The sequence below is a fragment of the Zootoca vivipara genome, chromosome 4 (genome assembly GCF_963506605.1).
Source record: "Zootoca vivipara chromosome 4, rZooViv1.1, whole genome shotgun sequence".
NCBI classification, from domain to species: Eukaryota; Metazoa; Chordata; class Lepidosauria; order Squamata; family Lacertidae; genus Zootoca; species Zootoca vivipara.
This window is the reverse complement of record NC_083279.1, coordinates 86819475-86838032: the sequence shown is the minus strand read 5'-3', so window position 1 is coordinate 86838032 and position 18558 is coordinate 86819475. Positions and strand designations below refer to the sequence as shown.

The window sequence follows — 18558 nt, the reverse complement described above, 5'->3', positions numbered from 1 at the left end:
AACGGAAAAGATCATAAAGACGACATAATCCATATAATCCCCTATAAACGGCAACCGATTATTTCAGATTTGCTACAACAGCTCTCTTTGCTTTCTGCATCTTCTGCTAAAACCGATGAGAAATCCAAAAGATAAACTAGCCAGGTATTCCACTGCAAAATACCCCAATTACATTTTCTGAACCGCAATTAAGGACCATTTCAAGGCAAACACAACAGCACCTGGTTTGTCACAGAGTGTATGAAGAGCGGTTGTCTCAGAAGGTAGTGCTGAGCCAAAATGGAACTTCTGTCTTCTATCAGTGGTGAAATGGCGAGAGGCATTTTGGGGTGGGGGGTTATAAATTCACAGTAGCTACATTTGATCCTCAATTACTACCATTCCTCCCATGATGCCATCATGAAGTACCACTCATAGTGGCATTCTGGGTTGATGATGCTCTCCCTCTAGCCATCCCTTCATATTCACAGGGAACCTAGTTTGTCCCTTCAAAATGGGCTGGGGGTATGAACTGATGCTCCACCTTTGCTGCATTTATTTCTATGTTTAACAAAACAAAGCCTCCAAGCTTCATAGACTCATAGAGTTAAAAGGGACCCCAAGGGTCATCTAGTCCAAGCCCCTGCAATGCAGGAACCTCAACTAAAGCATCCATGGCTGATGGCCATCCGACCTCTGCTTAAGAACCTACAATTAGAGTTATCAATAGAAACAGTGAAAAACAATTAATTGAAAGCATTTTAAAAACAAATGTATTTAACAGAATATTTTTGCTGTAAAATTCATCACATAGAGAGATGGGCAATGCTGTTCTCCTTGCACCGTTGCAGCGTTTAAACTTTTCTTCCTGCTTTGCTTTAAAAAAGGGAGAGCCCCCAAGAATTAAATTATTATTTTTTGCGCTCATTTTCTTCATTTGCCATATTAACACTAGGTGTATGGACTGGTTGAGTGACTCTACGACATGCACCTATCTTCAGCCTTACCTCGAGGGCCAAGTTCATAACATGCAATGTTTCTCTACTTGCCATTTTCAAGCATTTTAATTAAAACAGTATTAAAGAGCACGAGACAAGCCTTGAGTGCTTGCAGTGAAAATAGCTCGCTCTTCTCTTTGCTTCCTTGATGTCTGATGGCACAAGTCCACCAGTAGCAGGATCACCACCCTAATTCTTCCAAAAGTAACAAATACAGAAAAACCGTGAAGCTTAAGTATGAGCAAACTGAAACTCAAGAACTGTACTCTATCCCCAATAATAGGGACAAAGGGATAAAACAGTGATGGCTTTATATGAGAGTTGGGAACTATTTTTTTTAAGCCTGAGGGCCATATTTCCTCAGAGGCAACCTTCTGGGGGCTGCACGCAAGTGGTGGATTGGGAAACAGGAAAAAGTGAGAAAAGCAATGAAGATGACTCTTATGTTTGTGCAGTAGGCTATATTCTAGACACAAAAATTTCAGAGGATTACATCCGCGCACACACACACACACCCTCCATCTTCCAGACAAGCAAGCAAGAGGCATCATTACAGTTCAAGGAAACTTTCCGGTCAGGCACAACTCTTCAAAAGGTGTGGAGCAGGGATAGTACGGGAGATGGCCTGGAAGTTTTGAAGAGCTGAATTTTGGGGCCCAGCCCTGAGTTTCACCACCCCTACTTTATATCAAAGCAACTACGTGCAGGTCATTCTGTGGCATTTACTCTCTTGCAAACAGTTTCTATCCCTGAATCCCACAATTCCACAAGCCTCAAATCCACCTCAATGCCAATAAAGTGCCTGAAGTGAATAAGGTTGGAATGAGAGGGGAAAGTGACCTACGATGAGGGAACAGATGAGAGCCCGAACTGCGTGGCATGCACAATACATTACGGTAACTCACAACTGTAAATTGCTGAGGACAGGGAACGAGACTCTCCATCTAGCACAATCCAGTCCCTTGTGTTAATGGACTGTCCACCAAGAGCACATCTGCTTATTATGATTAGCCCTCACCCTGTCCATGTGAACACACCAGGATCTAATGTTGAGAAGCAGAACTTTATTTCATCAGTATACTGGCAACACCCGTGTCCAAATCTCCCAATGACCTCTCCCAGTGGTTTCATAGAAACACGGAACTTTGTGGTACATCACAGGATTAATAGTCATTGTGCTGAACCAGCATTCCAGGCCCACTTTCTGGAACAGACCTATCAGACAGGAGTGTAACTGCTTTTAGACAGCGTCTCCAACCTTATCTAGGGCAGTCAACCCAGAAGGATACCATTGGCTGATGCTACTGAACAGTACCGTAAGGTCCAAGAGAACCAGCAAGGATGCACTTTCCTGTTGCTCTCCCAGCAAAGGTCATTCACTAGGCCAGTGTTTCCCAACCTTGTGCCTCCAGATGTTTTGGGACTACAACTCCCATCATCCCTAGCTAGCAAGACCAGTGGTCAGGAATGATGGGAGTTGTAGTCCTGAAACATCTGGAGGCACAAGGTTGGGAAACATTGCACTAGGCTTACCCAAGGCATTGCTGCCCCCAAATCAGGCTGGGAGCTGCAATGAAATGGGTCTAAACAAATCTGTACCGTCCAGCAATGCCTTAAGCTGAACAGCCACAAGCTGCTGAAATGTTGTATCACCAAAAAGCCAAGAAAGATTAACTACTGTACTGGTTTATAGCTGGCTGAATCAACAGGTCCAGAGAAGGCCTCACTACTCCCTCCTTCAAGGCGGCCAGAACATCTCCCTCCCTTTGTCCAAGCCTTCTGGACCCAACTAGCTATTCTCATGTAGCTTGATTTCACCAGCCAAGATGGGCAATGGTCAAGCAGGCAGGTGACAGGTTACAACTCTCCAACCACACTGTTCTTCACATTTTTTAAAAAAACTCTCCAAAAATTGCATTTTCCCAAGATGGCAAAAAGCAGCTAAGAAAAATGACCCACAGGCAGCGACATAAGTGCTTTTATTCACCCAGCGAGCATTCCCGACTGCAGCTTCCAGATTAAGAGAAAAACATATCCAAGGCCACACTTGTGGAAACATTCATGCAAGCAAACAAACAAACATATATCACAAGTAGCTAAGCCTAGGTTAAGGTTGCAGGATTGCACCCTCCCACCTCTCTCCTTCCTGCAGCTGGTCTTGCCTGTGGTTAAGCAGTGTGTCAGCAGCAATGCTAACCACACAAGGTTTGAAACCAAGTGTTTTTGAAATGGTTAGTAAATTTGGCAGCATTGCCCCAAGTCTCTGCAGCATTGCCCCATGCCCTGGTATCCACAACTTCTAGTCAATGCCCTTTGTTGTGGTTCTTTGGTCCTGTTGGTTGGGAATGTTGGACCACCATAGAAAAAAAATAGGTTTGCCAACATGCTCAGCATAGAACAGCATGTTGTTGCAGTACTTCAGAACTGAACCCTTAATCCATAAAACTATACCCTAATTCAAAGAGGCAGGCTACAGAAAATGAAGCCAGTCTTTTTCTCTACAAGGTGCCAATTCATTCTCATTTAACACCACCTCACTATAGGGGCCTCTTGACAACCTATTTATTGAGTGATCACCCTGATTTGCTTGCACAAAACTTACCCAGAGGTTAAACTGCTTTAAAAATTATTTTTACTGTATATATCAGATGTATACAATATAACATAATAGTATGAGATAACATTTTTCTCCTATTACAGTGGACCCCAAAATGCTTATGGCACTATAATTTCTTGAATTCTGTTGCATCAATATGTGACAAACATGCTCCAATTTTCAATAAAAAGGTTGCTGAGTTGCCTGCCCTCTCTCCTAACGTATTAGTTAATTTCACCATATAAACTATGTCCCAGATCCTTAAAATCCACTCTTCTGTTATTTCCCCTGCTTCCCAGTTTGCAAGAATTGTCATACCTGCTGCTCTCAATAGGTTATTATCGTTTCTTCAGATAGGACTAGGTTTTTTACACCGTCAAATAATACAATTGATGAATCTAATGGTGGTTTATATCCCCAGAAAGATCACTCACCCGGTGTCACACCCCAACAGCATTCTGGGACACTGAAAACCTGCGAGAAACATCTGCTTTAGAAAATCTGAGGTAGGTAAGACAGGAAAAAAAGCCGCACCATCACTATAGAAACAGAAACTAACAATTACATAATCCACATAATTAAGACATCCACTTTTGAATAAGCATATTTGTTTCTTTTGGCAGAGTTACTTGTTTGGTGTTTGCTTAAGATATAAAATTAGATTTCTTTGTGATCTCAAGACATCCATCCATCCAGAGTGTAATTAGAAGGCAAAGAGGCAACATTACCAGGTGTACCTAAATTGCAGAAAGATCTCTCTATCTAAGATTGCCATTATTCTCCCTGGGCAAGTTCAGCTCTCCACATTTCCACCTGAATTTGCAACTTGGTAAAACAAACAAACCCTTATTTGCCAGGATTTTAGTATTAATTTCTTTCCATACTAATTTTTGATTTTTGCCTAATATACACATTTTTGCAAAGCAATTTTCTCTAACAAAGTGCATGTTTGTATGTCATTTCCACCAATATACTATATGCATTTTATGCACACTGAACCCTAGGCATTTAGGTACACATTAGGTGGCTGGAGAACTGCATTGCAAAATCTGGAGAAGTGCAAAATTCGAAGGATGGCCATGATTTGGTTCGCATGTTGTTTCAGAAAGCTTGAATCAGGTGGCTTTGCCTTTAAATGCAAACCAAATCAAATTTCTCCCCAATCCCTAACTAGAACACCTGCAACCATCAGTTTTCAGAACTTTGATGTATAAATCCTGAACTTAAATTGTAGACTATTACTCAGATTTTAAGCCCTACAGGGTTCAATAAGTTTCTCATATGAGGCTCTGTCTTCTGTGGCAGGTTCTCAATACAACTCTCTCCCCAGGAAAGTCGAATTCAACAAGTTTTCATTTCTCAAGGCAAAATTTAGGTTGAATGACAGAATGCTGACTTTTCCTTCCTGTAACTCTTTACTATTATTTCTGTGTGGCCCTTTAGATTGCATTTCTATTCGCTTTCATATCATCATTGCTGGACTTTTAAACTGCCTCAAGGGTTGTTGAGCATAGATCCAATGGTAAGTCATAAATTTAAACGTAAGTAACTTAAAATTTAAGCACGACACAACCCAGGCCAGGGGGTGTGCTATGAGGTTCTGCTGCATTGAGAAGAAGAGAGGAGAGTAAAATACACACATGGGTATTTCGGGATGGGGAAATTTAGAAGCATTATAGCCGCTTGCCTTTGACTTCTCAATTTTACAGGCACGCGATGGAAGAAAAGGGAACTCTGTGGTTGTGAGCTGCTGTGCTCAGCTTGGCAGACTTCCAGGCAAGACATGTTGACCCACCCACTCAAAGCCAGATTTTCAGCCCAGCAAGTCAGACAACAGCATCCCTTTGCAGTTGTTTACTCCTATCCTCTGTGGAAATTAGAAGCAGAAGTCAGAGCCCAACCCCCCTCCAAAGCTTGTTTGGATAAAGAAAACCCAAAGACTGTGTATGCACCCTTTCCTTACTGGTTTGCAACTGAAAAAGATATGGTGTGCATCAAAACGAAACAGTGTGCCTTAGACCACAGTGCATCCAATCACCAGGCTGCCATATTTTTTAATAAAGGAAGAAAGTAGCGCCACTCACACATTACCTTTTAGCTGTACAACAAACATGGTTCAGGTGTACATATAAAACAGGTGTAGGGAACCTTTTTCAGTCCAAGGTGCACATCCCTTGTGGTGGGAGGGTTTAGAGGCAAAAGCAGGCACAACAAGGAATGTAAATTTCACCTTTGTTCTGCAGGTTAGTTTCTAATACACTCATACACTCTTCCTCTATCCTGATAAGCAAGTGACATTGTCAGAAATTAAGGACACAGTTGGTAGAGCATGAGACTCTTAACCTTAGGTTTGTGGGTTTGAGCCCCACGTTGAGCAAAAGTTTCCTGCATTGTAGGGGCTGGACTAGATGACCCTCATGGTCCCTTCCAACTCTACAATTATCTGATTCCAGCCAGGGAAAAGCATTCAAGGAAGATGCAAAGCAGGGCCAGTGAGTGGCATGCCTAGGGGGCAGGGGTGGGGTGCAGGGAGAATCCCAACAGCCAGATCAGCCTGGAGAGCCAAACTTGGCCCCAGGTCTAAAGTTCCTCAACCCTGAACCAAAGGACGAGTGCAAGAAATATTACCATCTTTGCCACTTTACACATCACCTTATACTATAAGTGTCTCAAGGCAACCAAAACCACAAAATACTACATACAACACTAAAAAAAAAGAGAGATCATGCACCAATTCAAACATCCCAATCCTAGCTTTCTGTACAGTCACCATGAACAGCAGACTGAAACAAACTGTCAAATAGGAGGAAAGAAAAAATAAAAATAGGCAGATGCTTGGGTGGAAATTTTCAGTCTGGTGCTGAAAAGGCAATAATGCCAATGCCAGGCAGGCCTAAGTGGGCGGGGCATTCCACAGACAGGGAGCCACTACTGATAAGGCCCTCTTATGTAAATGCCCTATGTAATTTCTCAAGTATTGTACATACCATGCATATATACAGTACACTTGCCCGGAAGCACGGCTGAATCCAGCTCCCTATTGAGTGCACACACTGTGAGAAACTCAGTGTTCCTTCTGTGTAATATATGAAATTATCCCTTCTTCCTTCATCCAAGCAACATGTTGGGTACAAAGCAATATTTGTTCTTGTTCTCCCATAATGATCACCTTTCTTCATTCAGAAACGACAATGGGTTGCATTCAACTAACCTCTACCCAGAGCAGAGCCACTGAAATTAATGGCCATGACTAACTTAGGTCAATGGGTCTACTCTGAGTAAACATTGGTTGACTACAACCAACCAAGTATCCCAGGGGCTGCACAAACATTCTGTAAAGTGGATTTAATATTGGTAAAGCACATGAGGACCTCATGGACCAAATAGAGAAATGGCTAGTCCTAAAATGGCAGTAGAAGAAACCACAATATGCAACACAACAGTCATCTCTATGGCCAGGTAGAAATGCGGAGTCCCATTTTGGTAAATGTGGTTGGATCCCAAAATATATCAATTCTAGTGCACCCGAAAACCTGCTAGGCCTTGGTGTCCATGTAAGCAGCTTTCATTGTGGCATTGGGTCAATTAAATAATCTGCCCCACAATGAACCAAAGGCACCAGAGATTTACTTTGGTTGAGAAGACACTGTAGGTACTGAAGAGCCTTGCCAGATTCTAGCACACTGAGTTTCTGCTCTGGGTGGGTTGATGCTTCGGCCAGATTCTTGGCACCGATTCCAGAACCCTGCAACATCCCTCATTTAACCAAACCTGGTTGTGGGCTCATACACTGAGTTGCCTAGCAATGATAGTATGATTATTCCTCCTCCTTTTCAGTCTAACAAAGTAGCTGAATTGGCACAGGAGGCAGCAGCAAAGAAGCAAATGGAGGATGCACAGAGGCCTGGCCTGCTGCCCATACCTCAGCCTGCCTTGGGAAATTAGGGTTTAACTTAGCATGGATGCCAATGGGTAACACCTATATGGAGAGGGCAGGGTGTGACAAAGGAGAGGCAAAAGGCAGGGACAGAATGATATAGTTAATCTTTTAATATTCATTTAACGCTAACTGAGTGTGCTAATCACAATTTTTGTTGTTTAAGCACACCAAAGCAGCAATGCTACAGCTAACTGGGAGGTTATTCTGCTATTGTAGCCTGAGAAGATAGGAGGCTTGGTGCCATAAAGTGTTCCCACCTGTCTACCTTTAGCCAGGCAGCGTAGGCATGGAAGATCTCTATGATCTGAGCAAGTCTTGACCCAGACACTCAAAATCTGGGAACATCTGGTGAATGGTGCAGAGCAGTTAGGCAGCACTCCCACACCTACATTCTCTAGACCACAACAGGGCTTGGGCTTGTTTTCCTCGGGAACCTTGGGGGGGGGGGGGAGAGAGAGAGAGAGAGAGAAGGGAGAGAGATTTTGCTGGAAAAAGAGGAACTGGTTGGTTATGGCAGTGTCTACCCCTCTTCTGCCTTCAACTTGGCTCTCCCAGTGCTCAGCTCAAGTTGCTTGGCTTCAGAACCTCAGCCTGTGGTCGGAGAGAAAAAGATGAATTATGGCAGCATGAGCCCTGGGTGACACCACTAGTGGCTGGTGGCGGAGTGGAGTGGAGATACACTGCCCCACCCAACCCAATCCCTTTCCAGCAGCTTCTGTCTTTTAGGGCTGTTTGGAGGTTTAAGAAATAACAAGAGCTCAGATGGATCAGACTAGGGGCTCTTCGAATCCAGCATAGTGTTTGGAACAGTGACCTGCCATATGCTGCTAGGAAGCTTAAAACCAGGCCATGAAGTCGGTAAGCCTTCTGTTATCTGTCCCCAGTATCCAGCATGCAGAGACACCAGCATCACTCGACAACAAAATGTCGCAGCATGCAGTGCTTCTTGCTCAGGTTTCTAGCCACTTCATTCCACCCACCCCTCATTTCTCTTCCTTTCCAGTCATTCTGTGCTCAGTGTGCATGCTCAATCCTCACAGGCTGTTTTGGAGTTTGTTTTTTCTTCACTTCTTTGGGGGGGGAGGCGCATTGGACATACTTGCACCCAATCCCAGCTGCATGAATGTTTTACTCAGTGGGCAAATCTCCTGGTGTAGTGGTTATAGAGTATCACACTTGGACTGGAGAGACCCAGGTCCAAATCCCACTACAGCCATCGACTCACTGGGAGACCTTGGAGCACTCACTATCTCAGTCTAATCTACGTTACAGGGTTGTTGTAAGGATAAAAAGGAAGGGGGAAGAGAAAACCATGAACACAGCCTTGGACTTCCTGGAGGAAATGTGGGGCACAAATGTAGTAAGAAAATTGTTATAAATTCCCCATTGAGAACTATGCAAAGTTCTTTCTTTCACTCCTGAGAACCAGGAAATGGCCTATCTACTCTCTCGTTTCTATGTCATCCTGTTCCAGCCACTATTTTCAGCAGAGAATCAACAAGGTTGGGATGATTTAAATCAACTATATTTAAATTATGTTTTCATTTATTTAATCAAGTAGAAAGTCAGAAAATAAAAAAGTACTTTATAGGTATGTTAAGGGGTTTTATGGTACAATGGCAGCTTGGCCATATTGTGCCAAACAGACATGCTCAGAATAAATAATTTGTAAGTCAGACCATTGGTCTATCTAGCTCAACACTGTTTATGTTAACTGGCAGCTGTTCTTCAAGATTCCAGAAAAGGGTCTTTCCTAGCACCACCTGGAAATGCTTGGAATGGAAGCCTGAGACCTTCTGCACCCAAAGCGGATACTCTGCTACTGAGTGGTAAGAAAGTATTGTACACTTTCTCAAAACTTTTCAAACAAGAAACTTGAAAACAGTTTTTTTATTCTGTCGTGCTAGATATAGATTCTGACCAAAGGCCTGAAATAAACTGCAAATCTATTTATAACATAGAGTTGAGATGCTGGTCAATTGACCGCCTATTACTTGACTGCCGTCAAATATTCCATGAAGTCAAGAATGCCTTTGTATAAGCGGCAGATTTCTTTTCTTTTCTTTTTTACTGCATCCCATGGTCCTCTTGAGAGCAATGATACAAGGGCTTTTGTGTACTGGTTACTTGTAAATAAAACCTCTAAGCAGTTTATAATAGCAGCTGCCTGGTGTCATTAATTTTTTTAATTTATTTTAAAAAGGTAGACTGTATTGCACTTTTCATCACATCTGAGTCTCAAAGTGGCTCACTATGGGCTGGGCATGAGGATAATACACTATTTGGAGACAGTACTGTATCAACTATGTAATTCTCTGTGCTGTTGTTCTACGAGATTGATGCTTTCAGCAATGTCCAACTGAGTCCAATCAGCTGTTCATCTTGCTAGGAACTTGTCTCAAAAAGTGGGCAGTCCCAGGTACAGTACATTAATAGGGGTAGGATGCAAATGCTGCCCATATTCCAATACTCAATACATTGGGAAGACCAGAAATCTTGCATTTGTTCCATTGATCACAACTATATTTTCTGACAGACAGAGCACTCCATGGGTTATCAGTCACAACACATTCTTTTGCTTGAACCAGGAAGTTCTTCAGTTTCACTGAAACCCTATCAGTTAATGTTATGCACATATCAATTCAAGGATATATCTATGCACATGGGTCTATTTTAATATCTTTTTTAAAAGCAACTTAGAAGCTTTCACAATGAACTTTCCAGTCAAAGAAGCCATAGGTGTGCGGCATGAAGACGACCAATAAAGTTAGTGGTTAACACTTAATTATTTAAGCTTTCATTAGATTTCAGCAGCACTTTGAATTCCTGGCACATTTAAAACAAAGTATATCATGTAATCCCTTGATGACAGAGGTGGTGGCCAAACAGTAAAATATTTGGCAGCATTCTTAATTCTCCATCCTAAACACAGCCTACTCTGAACAGGCAAATTCAATCAGTTAATCCTCATGGAATTTCTTTATCTTTTTTGATCAACCATTCAAAAGGCCTCGTGAAAAAGAACGATGAAAAAACAGAGATGCCAGTGTTTCTGTCCACCATGCTACTTAAGCAGTATTTGTAATTGCCAGGTCCTTGGTAACTGAAAATAAGCTTTCCTAGATTGCGCTCAAGGCAGGTTTGGGTGTGTGGGTGTGTGCCTAAGAAGATTGTATGGGATTGAGATCAAGTGTCGATCTCCCACCACTATGAATATTGCAAAAGCCTATCAGTTTTCACCAGACACTGAACAGTCTGTTAGCCCACCCTACTGCTTCAACAAAGCTTGTTGAGGAGATACTCAGCTAGACTCAATGCCCAAGAAGAGACTGGGGTGGGGTGGGGGACTCTGGACTGTTGGAAAGTAAAGAAAAAATAGGGGGAAAAGCTGAACCCACCAACACCTTCAGCAAACATTGCCGTGCCATTAAAGTAGAGCAGCAAGGCCTCAAGAATCCCCTCTTCCCAACAGCGATAAAGATTAGACAAGAAATCCTTCCACAATCTCATCTCTCTCTCAGCCTGTTCACACATGCTTAAGGGACACACTTGGGTAAACGTAATTCTCATGTCAGCAGCTGCAACCATAAAATGTGAATGTGACAAACCAGCAGCTGAAAACATGCATTCAACACACATGATTATAGAGAGCCAGGATTGGCTATGGCTTCTGGTAGAGAGTATGGTCAGAGGCAAACCCAGGTAATGTATAAAACAGTCATCTCTACTTCGGGAAGTTGGCAGAACTATAGAAGAATTGCATATTGAAACCATGGAAATCAGGGTGCCAATTCAGCACATCTTTGCATAATTAGTACAGGATTTCCATATTATACAAATGGTGTCACCTGGAATGTGGTAACTAAAAAGACATTGCACACTGCAATCCAACCTGCAATCATAACCCTCCAATGGTTTGCATGAACAGCAGTAATTTGCGTAGCAATCCATAAATAGTCCCTGGGAAAGTCAAAGCATCGTCTGAATTAGAAGCAAACTTACTGCTAAAATTATATGTGGAGACACTCCTATTGTTACTATTACTAAAGTACAGTACAGATGGTGTGCTAGGTGCTGTACAAATTATATTAAGGCAATAATGTATCTAAATAAAATTAATTTAATTTTGGACAGGAGTAAACACCAATTTATTAGAACTTGCATGTCACCCCATGTTTGCCCCACTCTCTATAACCTACTTTTCTGGAGCAAATAAACCTATTTCACTAATTAGATTTATAGCATGCCTTATCCCCAAGGCACTGGGTGGGTACAAATATGTCATCACTTCTTTTATGCTCACAATAACCTTGTGAGGCAGGTCACAATTACTGATATCTTGCAGCTGGGAAGCAAATGCAACAGCAACTTGCTCAGGGTCACCAAAAAAGACAATTGTTGAAACCTGGCATCAAATCCCAGTTCAGAACTATAACATCACCAGGATATACAGCACCAAGCAATCTGAAGCATATTTACTCAGAATTTCTAAATATTTCAGTGAGATTTGCTTCCATGCAATAAATTTTTGGGTTGGTCTTTAATGTCACGAAAAGTTATCTGCAGGCATTCTCTGGTTTGGTATTGGACTATTGAGTTAGGAACCCTAAAGGTAAAGGTACCCCGACCATTAGGTCCAGTTGCAGACGACTCTGGGGTTGTGCCGCTCATCTCACTCTACAGGCCAAGGAGCCGGCGTTTGTCCACAGACAGCTTCCGGGTCATGCAGCCAACATGACTGAGCCGCTTCTGGCGAAACAGAGCAGCGCATGGAAACGGTGTTTACCTTCCCGCCAGGTGCTTTCAAACTGCTAGGTTGGCAGGAGCAGGGACCGAACAATGGGAGCTCACCCCGTACGGGGATTCGAAATGCCAACCTTTCGATCGGCAAGCCCTAAGCTCAGTGATTTAGACCACAGGATTCCTAGTCACATACAATCTATATATTCAACACTAATCCCCATCCTAGCCCACGTGGATAAGCTAGGTGAGTGGTAAAGCTTCTATAGTGGTACCTCCGGTTGCGGTCCGGAGGTCCGGCCGGATCCTGAGGTTTTCACGATCGGAGAGACCACTTCTGCGCACACACACAATGTGGCAAAAAACCGGAAATATACTTTCAAGTTTGCTGCTTACATATCCCAAAGTTTACATAACCAGAGGGATACATAAGCAGAGGTACGACTGTACTTGTTAAAGACCACAACAATAACTCTATATCCCAGTATTATGAAGTACCTTTTGTCTGAGGTACTTCCTCTTTTGCACTACCACCCCTCCCAACAGCAATGCTGGGAATTGCCCTTAGCGCTCAACCCGCACTAACTGCAGCTTGATTCCTTACTCGCTGTTCTGGAGATGGCCACTCTCCCCTGCAACTGATTAGCTTACGGTGGCTTATGAAACAAGCCTAATTATGGCTTCCTGGAACCGTGTGAACATGCCAGCTCCTGCTGAGAAGCCCTTAGCCACCTCCTCCCCGGTCTCTTTACTACCATGACATGCTGAGTGAAAACAAGAGCAGCAAAGCAACCTCTCTGGAAGCCACTTGCCAACACGATCCCAATAAACCATAATCTGGTTTACAATGGCATGTGAGTTGTGAATCAGGCCATATTCACACTACTTGTTAGAGCCCCATTCATATATGTGTGATTTCCTCAGATCAGGGAAGGGGAACCTTTCTGGCTACTCCTGTGGGTCAACTCTGACAGGTGGGTGGGACAACCCACGCATCAATCAGATGATGCCTCACCTGTCAAAGTCCCTTGAGCAGTGCTTCCCAAGCTCCAGACATTGTGAACCACAGAGCAAGGGGGTTTGACAGTCCTACACCCAGCACTTCAGAATCTCTGAGCACCGGCCTTGCTCAGCACCTCCCAAATGCCTGGCAACCAGCTGGTTGTCGGGAATTTGGGAAGCACTGTGCAAAGTGCTTTGCAAGCCCTGTGGTCAGCACTTCTCAGCTCCCAAGCATACGGCTGACATAGCTGCTTTCTGCAGGGATCAGCTGTGGGATCAAGTTCTCCATGGGAACTTGAACTCACAATGCATCACCCAATGGGAGATGACTTTAACCCTTCTACGTGCAGGGATGGGGCATGGAACTTGTATGTAGAGGCAACTCCCAATTTACACAGGGGTTACATTCTAAAGTTCCATGTATATGTGAAGCACAATTGAAAATGCCTGCAAACACCCCCGTTCCGCCCCTTTCTGTGACTTTTTGGATCACTTTCCGGTTCAGCATGGTCACACACATATTGGACGTACCTAAAACGGTCGCTCCCTGCAACTGATGCTCACACTAGCTGTTACTGCCCCATTCATACATGTATGATTTTTCTAGATCTTCAATGCATCCCAAGAAAACATGACTGGACTGATGGCTTAGGGAATGACAAAGATGAAGAGTCTTCAGAAAGCCCAATGTGGCTTGCAGGTTACTTGATGAGAAGCTGAGAAATGAAACATGAAAGGCAAGCTCTCACTATGCAACTATAAAGTTGGCCAATACGTGCTACCTTATGCATGTTTACACAGAAGCCAATCCTACTGAGTAGTTTAATGAGGTTTACTCTTAAGCAAACATACTCAGGGCTTCCAGCTAAGTCTGACAAACAGGACCACCACATCTATACTTCACATCCTAAAGCACTTTAGAACCAATTTCACAAAAAGGACTTCCCAGAAAGATCCCTGAGGAATTATGGCTTTTGTGAAGGTTCTGGGAACTCTGTGCTAAGAATAGCCTCAACGCTTCACAGCACTTCACATCCAATGAGTCTTCGATCTGGAACCGTGGCATTTATAAACCAGTATGAAAGTGCATTCATACCCCTTTAAGTCATGGCTTTCCCCAAAGAATCCTGGGAACTGTAGTTTATCCCCACAGGCCTACAATTCCCAGCACCCTTAACAAACCACAGTTCCCATGATTATTTGGGGAAAGCCATGTGCTTTAATACATGGTGTGGACGTGACTTAGAAATGCCCACAAAAATAGATGACAATATACCAGGGCGGGTTTGATCACATAAAGTAACACCACTATTTAGAAATCATATATTGCCTTGGGAGTTTTGAGATCACTTTGTTCCCATTAGCTCTGTGACCTGTAGAACAACCCTGTGAAATAATGAAACACTGTATTTCCAAAACTACAGCTTGGGACAGGGCTATAATAAGGGTGGGCCTTCATAAGACCATCTAGCTAGACTTTCCCAGGACTCACAGCTTATTTTCACCCTCTTGCAAAACCCATGTTTGGGGATGGGGCAGAACTAATATGAACCACAATACTCTGGAGCAGCCTTTCTCAACTCCCATCATCCTTGACCAGTTCCCATGCTAGCTAGGGATGCTGGGAGTTGTAGTCCAACGACACCTGGGGACACAAGGCTTCTGTAGCGTGATGGTGAGAACTCACCCACCAGGAACACCTGGCCCAGAAATGCAAGTTAAATTCAATGGCATTGCTCTGTGCTGCTCAAATCCATGAAACTTCTCACACATTAGAAAGCAGGAAGAAACATCAAGTATAATGTATAGTACCGGTATGATCCAAGAGCTTAGAAGAGGGGGTGGAGAGGGATAAATAAATGCACGTACCAAACATACACATTTGTTAACACAAAACACATTTTTATAAGCCTACAGACAGTCAACTTTTTTTTAAAGTGTGTATTATCCTACCCGGCCCTCCCCCACACCAGTTCTCCAAAAGCCAAACCCTTCTTTGGAAGACAGTAGGGCGGGGGGGGGGAGGGGGCAGAGTTGTTCTACAATTTCACTGCATGGCTTGAAAAACAACTTTGATTGGCACTTGGCCTGACCCACAGAGCAAGAAAAAAAGAAAAAGAAAAACAGCTTTGGGACAAAGAGTGCAAATATTTGAGCGCAATGACTTACATGCTTTCTTCATATTTACAAGAAAAATCATGGTACAAAGATATAATTAGAAAGAGGCTGCCAAACATACACATACACAGCCCATTTGCCTTAGTTGCTCCAAGCTGATAGATTTGCCCAGCTCAGCAGTTTTAATTCATTTGCGCTGGACAAACAAGAGGCGACTTGGTTAATCAGATGTACAGAGTGGAGGCAAACCAATCAGAATATTCCTGAAGCGTGGCTTGCTGGGTAGCTAGTATTGTTAGAAATAGTGGGAGATGTGTCTGGTTTGGCTTGGAGCTCCATAAACTAAGGTTTTGACATGGTGAACAAGTGTTGCAGTCAAATGCTTATCTAAAAGGACTCCCCTCTCCTTGTACTGTACATCACTTTGGAGTTTAATTTATGGTTTGCATTATTCCCCATTCTGACTGAACTAGGGAAATCTGGTTTAATGTCATTTAACAAGCCAGGACCAGATCCCTTCAACCCACTAGCCAGGTGTCCCAATTTTTACGAAGTGTTTTAACCCACCCCCCTCCATATCACATGCCATTACTGGCAGCGGCAATGCAACACACTTCTTCATAAGGATGTCAGTACACATGGAAAATTGAATTAGCTGTTATTATGGAAGGTCTTGGGAAATTCAACATGCAACTGCCATCTTCAGCGGCAGCCTCATCTTCACTGCAACATATAATTCCACTTTGAGGTACAGTCTTAAGAAGAAGAAGAAAACATGTTTTGTAGATGTTGCTGGCTCTTTCACTTAAACTAAATGGCCTAAGCTTAAAACTAGTTCAGGGAACGCTTTCCCCCATATTGACCCCTTCCCATTCTTCAGTCACTTTGGTCTTGTTCCAGGAAACACTTCCATCTGAAGTAAAATCAGTATCCACTGGGAGCAGGGCCTTCTAAGGCAGCGTTTCTCAACCGCTGTTCCGCGGCACACGAGTGTGCCGCGAGACGCTGGCTGGTGTGCCGCGACGTGCGGTGACGAGAAGGGCGATTTGCATTGTCACGTGCCTGGCGGCTGCCAATATACAGCGCTAACCCGCCGGAAAGGAAGCCGGCCGGGTCACGACGCAAGGTTAAGCGTCGTGACCCGGCCTGCTTCCTTTCCGGCGGGTCAGTGGTGTTAATTGGCGGCTGCCAGGCACGTGACAATGCAAATCGCCCTTCTCGTCGCCGCACGTCGCGGCAAAATTTAGACAAACTAAACTAAAATTTAGACAAACTTAAAGAAGCTGGCTGGATGAGCTCAACCTGAAACTTGCTGAGCAAAGGATTGTGCTGGCAGAGAAATCAGCGGCTTGTGAAGCCTTATTACAGGAGATTGCAACCAACACAGCAATTGGCAAGTGTTTCTTACAGTTATAATTATAGTCAATATAGGGCGGCACAGAGTTAAATTTTTTAACTTTTTTAATGGTGGTATGCCTCGTGATTTTTTTCATGGAACAAGTGTGCCTTGGCCCAAAAAAGGTTGAGAAACACTGTTCTAAGGTATGGCACATTTCTTCTCAGAAGAGCTTTCCTATGAGAAAAGGCATTCATCTGCCTTCTGAAAACCATTTAAATTATTTTATTATTTAATGCCCAAAAGACTAGCATTATTAATGCTCCTGCTAAAATTCTGGCATTTATATCAAACTCTTTTTTCACCTTTTTATGAATTTTATATGCATTTAGGGTCAATTCAAATTTCCCTGAGGGGTAGAAAGCATGATAAAAAATGTAATAAAATAAACTGTGTAATAAAATAAACTGTGACAAGGGATGCATGGGTAGCTTTACCACAAGAGGGTAAGGAAAAGTAGCTGTGTGTGACCTGTGCCCAAATCATTAGTCAGCCTCCCTCTCTTCCCCCCCCAAAAAAATCAAAATAAGGAAACTAACTTAATTTGCCCAATTGCATTGGCTTTGAAGGTTTTCAAATACTTTCCCCCCTTTTAGGCAAAGGAACATGTTGTTGACTACTCATACAATGGTAACCCAGACTGCAGAAGCAAGCCATGTAGGAAAAGGCAGGAAGCATCATTTAGTTTGGATACAGACAGACAGAAAAGTGGGAGGGGGAGTAACAGGTAACCAATTGGCCTCATGACCCTGGAAGCGCTATTCAATTCTTGGCTTATTTTCCAAACACAGCCAGCTTATTTTCACCCTCTTATTCACAGCCATGAGGGCTAGGAACCACACCTCAAGAAAGAGAGCAACGATATTCTCAGGATGCTAACTGCACCACTGATTCAGAGGTGGTCCTATGTTTATAGAACCCCTTCCCTAGGCATATTCATATGGCCTCTGTGTTAATGGCTTGTAAAACAGTCTAAATACTTTTTTGTTGCAAAATGCTTTCACTTGCTATTTTAGCTGTTTTGTATTTCACAGCTGTTGTTCTTTTAGAACTATGCTGTGCCACTTGTTTTTTTTATATTGATACTGTTTATTGCTGTTGCTATAATATTTTTAGTTGTTTTAATGTTTTACGGATTGTGTGGTTTCACAGTTTATAATCACATTATGAATTTTATGTTTTTAATATGTTGTGGGTAGCTGGGGGGGGGGGGTTAGCACCTGAAAGGCACCCTATAAATATTGATCTTTTTAAACAGAATGTACATGACACAGAGATCAAATATCAGAGAGGTTGTTGTCATAGGAATTTACTTACCCACATCTCAGTAAATCAGAAACCAGCCTCAACAGTACAGAGAGATCCAAGGATGAAAATATACTCATTCATCACCCCAAACACACAACTTCCCAGGTTAAATAGTTCAATCTAGAAATATTACTTTCTGCAACATCCTTATACAGGCAAAAACAGCCATGTTTATATTACTTACTTACATCTGAACAGCATCCATACACCATTTTCTTAAAACCTACATTTTAAGGAATTCATACTAGGAATCAAGAATCAAGATTCTCACTAACAAAGGAGTCTTCCTACATACAATGATCCTTCCTACATACAATGATTCATGATTCTAGCAACAGATTATGTGACCATCAAGATTTGGTCCTCTTTTGAGCACATTGCATAATTTTAAAACTGCAAAGAATTGGGGTATCATATCTTTCACATACTGTACCACTTTTTTCCATCATCCTGTAACCCTTACTGCATCAATTATTCTGCT

General features: G+C 42.8%; 1 protein-coding gene across 2 annotated transcripts in view; it reads right to left on the bottom strand.

The window, feature by feature from the left end:
- Nucleotides 1-18558, bottom strand: part of SESN3 (sestrin 3) — a 66922-nt gene that overhangs the window by 42103 nt on the left and 6261 nt on the right. The window contains exon 1 of one of the 2 annotated variants that reach the window (XM_060273871.1): nucleotides 4008-4028. The exons of the other annotated variant lie outside the window; for it this stretch is intronic. The gene's annotated coding sequence lies outside the window, so the exon portion shown is untranslated. Of the gene's footprint in view, nucleotides 1-4007; nucleotides 4029-18558 lie in introns of those variants that run through there. 2 annotated transcript variants of the gene reach the window in all.